Below are 8733 nucleotides of genomic sequence, written 5' to 3' on the forward strand. Positions count from 1 at the left end.
GCCATCGCACCCAGCTAACATCTCATTTTCAACTGCCTCTCATGGAAGAACATTTAGCCTTTGGTCTCTTTCTTGATTTATGACAGCTCATGGCTTTCAAGAAAACTACCTATGGATAATCTGTGAGACGTTTGTTTTTTTGAAATGGATTCTCACTCTGTTATCCAGGCTGGGGTGCAGTGGCGGGATCTCAGCTTACTGTAACCTCTGCCTCCCGGGTTCCAGCAATTCTCCTGCCTCAGCCTCCCAAGTAGCTGGGATTACAGGCATGCACTGCCACACCTGGCTAATATTTGCATTTTTTTAGTAGAGATGGGGTTTCACCATGTTGGCCAGGCTGGTCTCCAACTCCTGGCTTCAGGTGATCTGCCCACCTCAGCTTCCCAAAGTTTTGAGATTATAAGCATGAGTCACTGCACCCGGCCTGTTAATGTTATTTTCAAGCAAACCTTCAAAAGTTTATTCCAAGGCCTTGCTCTCATAGCAGCAGAGCCTGTCTGTTGTACAGTGGGGCTCTTGGTAGCATCTTCCTTTTGGTGGATATTGTGCAGACCCGGGGCAGTAAAGGTATATTAACCTTGAGGACATCGGACCTGGCTGGCCTGACTGTTGGGTCTTTGTCCTGGGACACGGCCAGCCATGGGTGGGGCAGTGCCTTTCAAAGATGCCCTGATGGAGCACTTAGCCCTCATCCAGCCCTCCAGGGAGCAGGTGCAGAGACTCATAGCAGAGCATCCCCGACACCTGACCCCCTGCATAAGGTAAGAGGACTCCCTGCTCCAGGTGTATTTCAGCACCAGTGTTGGGGGGGCACATCCTCCTGAGAGCATCTAACTATTGCTTTAGAGTGCCCTGTGGGTGGTTTATTTATTTTCATTTTTATTTTTTAATTTTATTATTATTTTTAAAGATTTATTCTCTTTTCTTTTTCTTTCCTTCCTTCCTTCCTTCCTTCCTTCCTTCTTTCTTTCTTTCCTTTCTTTTTTTCTTTCTTTCTTCTTTTTTCTTTTTTTTGAAGCAGAGTCTCGCTCTGTTGCCCAGGCTGGAGTGCAATGGTGCAATCTCAACTCACTGCAACTTCCACCTCCCCGGTTCAAGTGATTCTCCTGCCTCAGCCTCCCAAGTAGTTGGGATTTCAGGTGCCCAAAACCATGCCAGGCTAGTTTTTGTATTTTTAGTAGAGATATGGTTTCACCATGTTGGCCAGGCTGGTCTCAAACTCCTGACCTCAGGTGATCCACCCACCTCAGCCTCCCAAAGTGCTGGTATTACATGCGTGAGCCACCACACCCAGCCTCAAAATCGAATATATTTAAAAGTTGGTACCAGTCGAGCATGGTGGCTCATGCCTGTAATCCCAGCACTTTGGGAGGCTAAGGCAGGTGGATCACCTGAGGTCAGGAGTTTGAGACCAGCCTGGCCAACATGGAGAAAACCGGTTTCTACTAAATTAAAAAAAAAAAAAGGTAGCTGGATGTGGTGGCACATGGCTACTGTACTGTAATCCCAGCTACTCAGGAGGCTGAGGCACGAGAATCACTTGAACTTGGGAGGTGGAGGTGGCGGTAAGCCAATATCATACCACTGACCTCCAGCCTGGGCAACAGAGTAAGACTCCATCAAAAAGAAAACAGAAAATTGGTGTAGTATGGGAAGTAAAAAAGAAAAAAAAGAAAAGGAATAAGAAATGAATGAATCCGTGAGTACACTCTTATGTGGCCTGCACTGACTTTGACACAAGTTACATTGGCTCAGTAGATAAGATGGGATCTTTTCATAATTTTATTTGATGTCTTTAAATATATTTATCTTTTTTTCTTGTAGTAGGAAAATTCTTCCAAGGTTGGTCTCCCACCCAGAGCTGAGGAAGCTTTTCCCCTCAGCAGATGCAGTGTGTTTTGATGTTGACAGTATAGTCATCAGAGAAGAAGGAACTGGTGAGCTAGCCCAAATGTGTGGCATTGAAGACGTGGTGCCAGAAATGTAGGGATAGCATTTATTCACTTTATGAAATGATAAAGAATTTCTAAAGAGTGACTGTTTTGGATGAAGTGCTAGACCCTGGCTACAGAACATGGGCACTAGGCTTTTTCTTTCATTCCTTAGAGCTTAATTTGATATATTCATTCATTTATATAAATATTTATGGCAAACAAATATGGAAAAGACATGTTCTTAGCTTGATCAGGGGAATGACGACCGTCACTAACCAAAGAAGATGGCCCGGGGGGCGGGGCCCAAGTGTCCAGTGGCTTTGTGTCATGGTTGAAAGTGTGGCCTTAGTGGTTCCCTGGAAAGGTTCAGAGCCTCTTGGTGGACCCTGGATCAGAGCCCCTCCCTCCCTCTTGCCTTCCCGCCCTGCAGCTGGGCACCTCCCTCTGCATCCCCAGTCCCCCAGTCATGCACCATATCATTTTCATTTTCTTTCCTTCTTTCTTCTTCCTTCCTTCCTTCCTTCTTTCTTTCTTTCTTTTCTTTCTTTTTTGATGGAGTGTCGCTCTGTCTCCAGGCTGGAGTGCAGTGGCGTGATCTTGGCTCACTGCAACATCTGCCTCCGGGGTTCAAGCAATTCTCCTGCCTCTGCCTCCCCGAGTAGCTGACAATACAGGCATGTGCCACCATGCCCAGCTAATTTTTGTATTTTCAGTAGAGACAGGGTTTCATCATGTTGGCCAGGATCTTCTCAATCCTCTGACCTTATGATCTGCCTGCCTTGGCCTCCCAAAGTGCTGGGATTATAGGCATGAGCTACCATGCCCAGCCACCATTTCATTTTCAACTGCCTTTCATGGAAGAGTGTTTAGCCTTCTGTCTCTTTCTTGATTTATGACAGCTCATGGCTTTCAATAATACTACCTACGGATAGGTTGTGTGAATTTTTTTTTTTTGAGACGGAGTCTCACTCTGTCATCCAGGCTGGGGTTCAGTGGCACAATCTTGGCTCACTGCAACTTCTGCCTCCCAGATTCAAGCAATTCTCCTGCCTCAGCCTCCCAAGTAGCTGGGATTACAGGTGCCCACCACCACACCAGGCTAATTTTTGAATTTTTAGTAGAGAGGGAGTTTCGCTATGTTGGCCAGGCTGGTCTTGAACTCCTGACCTCAGGTGATCCACCCACCTTGGCCTCCCTAAGTGCTGGGATTATAGGCATGAACCACCATGCCCAGCTTCTTTTCCTCTGTTATCTGACTCACAGGATGGGATCTGTTAGGTAAATCAGAAACCAGGCAGGAGTAGCATTACACTCCCTGTTACCCCAAGAGCAAATCTATTATCAAGCCCTGTGCAGTTTACCTCCTGAATATCTCCTTACTTGTAACACTTTTGCATCTCCATCAGTAACTTCTAACTGGACTGCCCACGTCCAGTGCTATGTTCTCTACACCCAGCTAAATAAAGTGTTCATTCCAAAATGTCGAGCAGGTAGGTCACTGTCATGCTTCTGTTCTTTAAAGGCTTCTTAATGCTTATAGGACAAAGAAAAATCACCCTTGTATGGATCTACCCTGTATACATCTCCAGCTTCCTGGCACCTGCTCCCCCTTGCTCTTTATGCTTCAGACACATGTGGCTTTCAGACCCTGCTCCCACCCTTTCTGAGGTTACTGACTAGCATGGGGTTCCCTGCCCTCCTTAATGCCTGCCTGATTCCTGTTCATCTTTGATTTGTCAGCTCAGGACTCAGTGCCTCAGGGAGGCCTTGGCAGAGTTCCCTGTCTAAGTCAAATTTTCTTCTTCTATAGACTCTTAAGGTCCTAGAATTCTCTTTTCTATCACTTCTCATATTTGTCTGTGAGGTGATTTGTTTAATGTCAGTTTTCTGCTACTAGACTGTAAGCTTTATGAAGATAGGGATTCGGTTAGAATTCTTTCACTATTTCTAGTAGAAGGAACAAGGCCTAGCACATAGCAGATACTGAATAAGGCCAGGTGTGGTGTCTCATGCCTGTAATCCCAGCATTTTGGGAGGCTGAGTCGGGCAGATCATGAGGTCAGGAGTTCAAGACCAGTCTGCTAACATAGTGAAACCCTGTTTCTACTAAAAATACAAAATATTAGCTGGGCATGATGGTAGTGGGTGCCTGTAATCCCAGTTAATTGGGAGGCTGAGGTAGGAGACTCACTTGAATCTGGGAAGCAGTGAGCCGAGATTGTGCCATTGCACTCCAGCCTGGGTACAAGAGCAAAATTCCGTCTCAAAAAACAAAAAAACAAAAACAAAAACAGAAAAAAAAAAAAACAAAGCTGAGTAAATGGGTTAGTTCCCCAAAATTGCCTTTTTAAAGAAAACCAGTTTTATAAAACTGTTTTCTAGAAAATCAGTTCTGTAAACCAGCATTCATCAGTCTTGTCATATGGCTTTTTAGATTTTGAATTATTTTTTGTGAGGATTTTTATTAGTATGTTTCCTAATAATGGACCATGTTTAAATTTTTTTTGTTATATTTTTGAAGTAAGCCTTACTTGATCATGTCGTGATATAATTATAACATGTGCTGCTTTGTCTTTGCTAGGATTTTAAAATTTTGCAGTTAAAGTTATTTTCTTTTTTTGTGTGCTTTGTCAGATTTTCACATCAGTGTTACACTAGTATTTTCATGGCCTATTTTATTCCATTCTTTTATGTTCAACTTTTCTATATGCTTAAGCTTAAAAATGTTTCTTTTAAACAGCATATAATTGAGGTTTTTTTATTATTAGGTTTTATAATTTTTGTATTTTAATTGGAGCATTTAGTTTGTATAATAATTGGAGCATTTAGTTTGTATTTTAATTGGAGCATTTAGTTAATATACTCTTTGCTTTCTATTTTCATCAAAAATTTGAATAGAACAAAAGGCCGACCTCCCCCAAGCAAGAGGGAATTCTCTGGCAGACTGCCTTTGGACTTGAATTGCAACTCTTTCGTGAGTCTCCAGCCCACCAGCCTCTTCTGCTATGAGTCAATTCCCTAAAATAAATCTATATGATATATATTTAATACAATTAATATATAATGTGGCTACTACCTAGTAGAATTAATATATACTTAAATAATTACAGTAGTATCTCCTTATCTGGGGGAGGGATTATGTTCCAAGACCCCCAGTGGATGCCTGAAACAACAGAGGTATTTTTCTCTATACATACATAGCTGTGATAAAGTTTAATTTATTAACTTATTAACAGTAAAAAAATTAACAAGAATAACGAATAATACAATAATTATAATAATATGCCAGCATGTTCCTTTTTCTCTTTTTTCTTGCCTTTTGGATTGATAGATGTTTTTACTATCCTAGCTTTTTCCTCTCTTGCCAAGTTATAGATCCTGTTCTTTTAATGGTTACCCTACAGATTACAACATATAGCCTACATGTATTTTGGGTGTTAAAACAGCTGGTGATCCCAGAAGGTGGAAGAACTTGGAGATAATTGGGACATGATCTACAGCAGTTGGTATTCTAATCTCTCTTCCCTTCATAGTTCTTCTTTCCTTGCATCCATTTTCCACATCTTGAATTTTTCTCTTCAAGGAAATAATAAATGTCTTTTCAGTGCAAACCCAGTGTCTGCTCTTGATTTTGAGTTTTCTCTCTTTTGTCTCTCAAGACATACAAAGCAGCTGCCAACTATTCCATGGTTTCCCAGCTGGAGGAGCCCTGCCCTGCACCTTCGCAGCAGCCTTGAAGCAGACACCCCAGGGAGCATCTGCCTGGGGCACCCCCGGCTGGCACCAGCATACAAAGTGGTCAGAAATGTGCTGTTAGCCCTCAAGGGGCTGCTTAATAAATCACAGTTTCACTTCCTTCTTTGGTCCAAAAGTTTTGAGAGAGAGAGAGAGAGCACGAGCACATGTGTATGTGTCCTTCACAGGACACCATAAGAAAGTAAAAAGACAACCCATAAAATGGGAGAAAATATTTGCAAATTACATTTCTGATAAGGCATATCTGATAAACTCTTACAAGTTAATAATTTTATTTAAAAAATTACCCAATTAAAACAGTTAGCAAAGGGTCTGAATCGATATTTTGCCAAGGCAGATAAACATACAGCCAAGAAGCACATGAAATGATGCTCAGCACCGTTTGCCATCAGGGACATGAAAATCAAAACCACAGTGAGATACCATGTCACACCTAACAGAGTGGCTGAAATTTAAAAAGACAGCAAGAACAAGTGTTGGCAAAGATGTGGAAAAATCTTTGGTGGTGGTGGAAAAGAGATTTATTTTGCTGATAGAAACTGCTAATGGAAAATGTTAAGCATAGAGTTATAATTTTTTTTTTTTTGGTACAGGGCCCGGCTCTGTCACCTAGGCTGGAGCACAGTGGCATGATCTCAGCTCACTGCAACCTCTGCCACCCACACTCAAACAATCCTCCCACCTCAGCCTCCCACCTTGCCATTACCCTTACAATGGAAAGAAAAAGCCTTATCAGATATGCCTTATCAGATACATAATTTGCAAATATTTTCTAGAGTAGCTATTTCTAGAGTGGCTGGGACTATAGGTGCCACCATGCCCAGCTAATTTTTGTATTTTTTTTAGAGACACGGTCTCACTTTATTGCACAGGCTGGTCTGGAACTCCTAAGCTCAAATAGTCTACCTGCCTTGGCCTCCCAAAGTGCTAGGACTACAGGTGTGAGCCACCTTACCCAGAGAGGTAAGGATAGTCATGCTCGTCAGACCTACAGAAATTTTTCTCTTGGTTTTGAATATACTCAGGATTGATTGGATAGGTGTACTGAAGTAAAAATAATATCACATTTGTTAACTTTAATTAGCTAGATGTTGGGACAAAAATGTGAAGGCCACATAGTCTGTCAATATTAAATTTTAAAAGAACTGAGCACCAAATGGAAGACAAGGACATGAAGGGAGCACATGTTAATGCAACTTCTTTACGGGTGGAAATGTAATTCTCACACAGGAGACTCATTTAGCGTGTAGTTTTCATCTTGGCAAGGAAGACTGCTCTTTCTTCATCCATAATGGGTAATTTCTAAATCCTTCCTAGCCCAGGGCATGGAGGCCAAATACTATTGTGAGTCAAGTGGGTCCATCCTTTTCTTAGGTGACTGTATCACATATGTCTGAAATATAATTTTAAATATGAGATAAATAATATCGCCTCCTGCCTAGCTATAACTACAGGCAGTCTAGCACCAAAGAAGTTCAGAATTTTCCCCTTTATATTTAGTCCATCTTTCTGTTCAAGTATTTGTAGATTGAGTGGTTTTTGCATTGCAAATCAGGTTTATTCTCTCCCAAGGCAGGAAGTTTTCAATTATTACATTTTTTTTTATACACAGCAGGTGGATTTTGTCTGAAAGATAGTTTTATGTCAGAATATCATAGTTGTTTCACTACTGAACTACAGAACCTTATAATTATTTTAAAGATTGGGAAGGTATAACCAATCTCCCATGAAAGACCTTTGTAGTGGTAAACTTGCCAACCTTGTTAATTTTACTCAATTTTTTTTTTTTTTTTGAGATGGAGTCTCGCTTTTGTCACCCAGGCTGGGGAACAATGGCACAATCTCGGCTCGCTGCAACCTCCACCTCCTGGGTTCAAGTAGCCCGAGAGTAGCTGGGCTACAGCCTCTCGAGTAGCTGGGATTACAGGCGCCCACCACCACGCCCGGCTAATTTTTATTTTTAGTAGAGACAGGGTCTCACCATGTTGGCCAGGCTGGTTTCGGACTCCTGACCTCAGGTGATCCGCCCACCTCAGCCTCCCAAAGTGCTGGGATTACAGGCATGAGCCACCGCATCTGGCCCAAATTTTGTTTTTGAAAAAAAAAAAAAACCCACCCACATTTTAAGTAATAATTGTTATGTATTTATATCTAGGTCTCGGGGTTTTTTTGGGTCAATTTTACTATATAGGAGTGAGAATTTAAAGCAGTGGCTAAGGTTCTGAAGTCTGTGGATCAAAGTTTTAGCAGGGAAGGGGGATGCTGAATGGGTTCAATGACTTGCCAAACTTTCTGAAATATAATTGAGATTTTTATCATGTCTTTATATTCTGGAGACAGATTGCATATTTAGAATCTCAAAGAGGTTATCTACGTAAAATATTGAAAATTATGATACAAAGTACTTTATATAATTAAAAGTGTGCATCATTATTTATAGTGATTACTGTGCTGAAAATAATGTGTTAATTTTAAATTTTGAAACAATTCTAAACAAAAGTTACAAGTACAGTACATAACTTATTTTCTAAGATATTTCAGATGGATGCTTCTCTTTTGTCTCCCTAAATACCTTAGTATATTTCTCTTCCTTAAGGATATTCTCCTATATAGCCATGATATAGCATCAATATCAGAAAGTAACAAATGTATGTTATACACACACAGACACACACATTTACATATATGTCTGTGTGTGTGTGTGTGTGTGTGTGTATATATATATATGTATTGAAAAATATAAGTGTACACTTCAATCTCCAATTTCAGTCCATCACTATAGGGGTCCTAATTTTCATCCCTCCCATATTTGTATTGTCTTTCTGATGGTGAGATACCATTATCCTCCATATGTGTACTTATTTGATCAATTCTCCTGTAATTAATCCATCACCTCCTTCAGGTTCTTCCCTTTCTTCTCTGAAAAATATTAGGGAAGATCCTGAGGGAGGTCATGGATTAGTTAATTGCAGGGGGATTAGTGTAATTAAGGGGGAGGCAGTGACCCTGCTTATCTCTCTTGTGCTGTGATGTCTCATGCCAG

The sequence above is a fragment of the Pongo pygmaeus genome, chromosome 6 (genome assembly GCF_028885625.2).
Source record: "Pongo pygmaeus isolate AG05252 chromosome 6, NHGRI_mPonPyg2-v2.0_pri, whole genome shotgun sequence".
In the NCBI taxonomy this organism is placed as follows: Eukaryota; Metazoa; Chordata; class Mammalia; order Primates; family Hominidae; genus Pongo; species Pongo pygmaeus.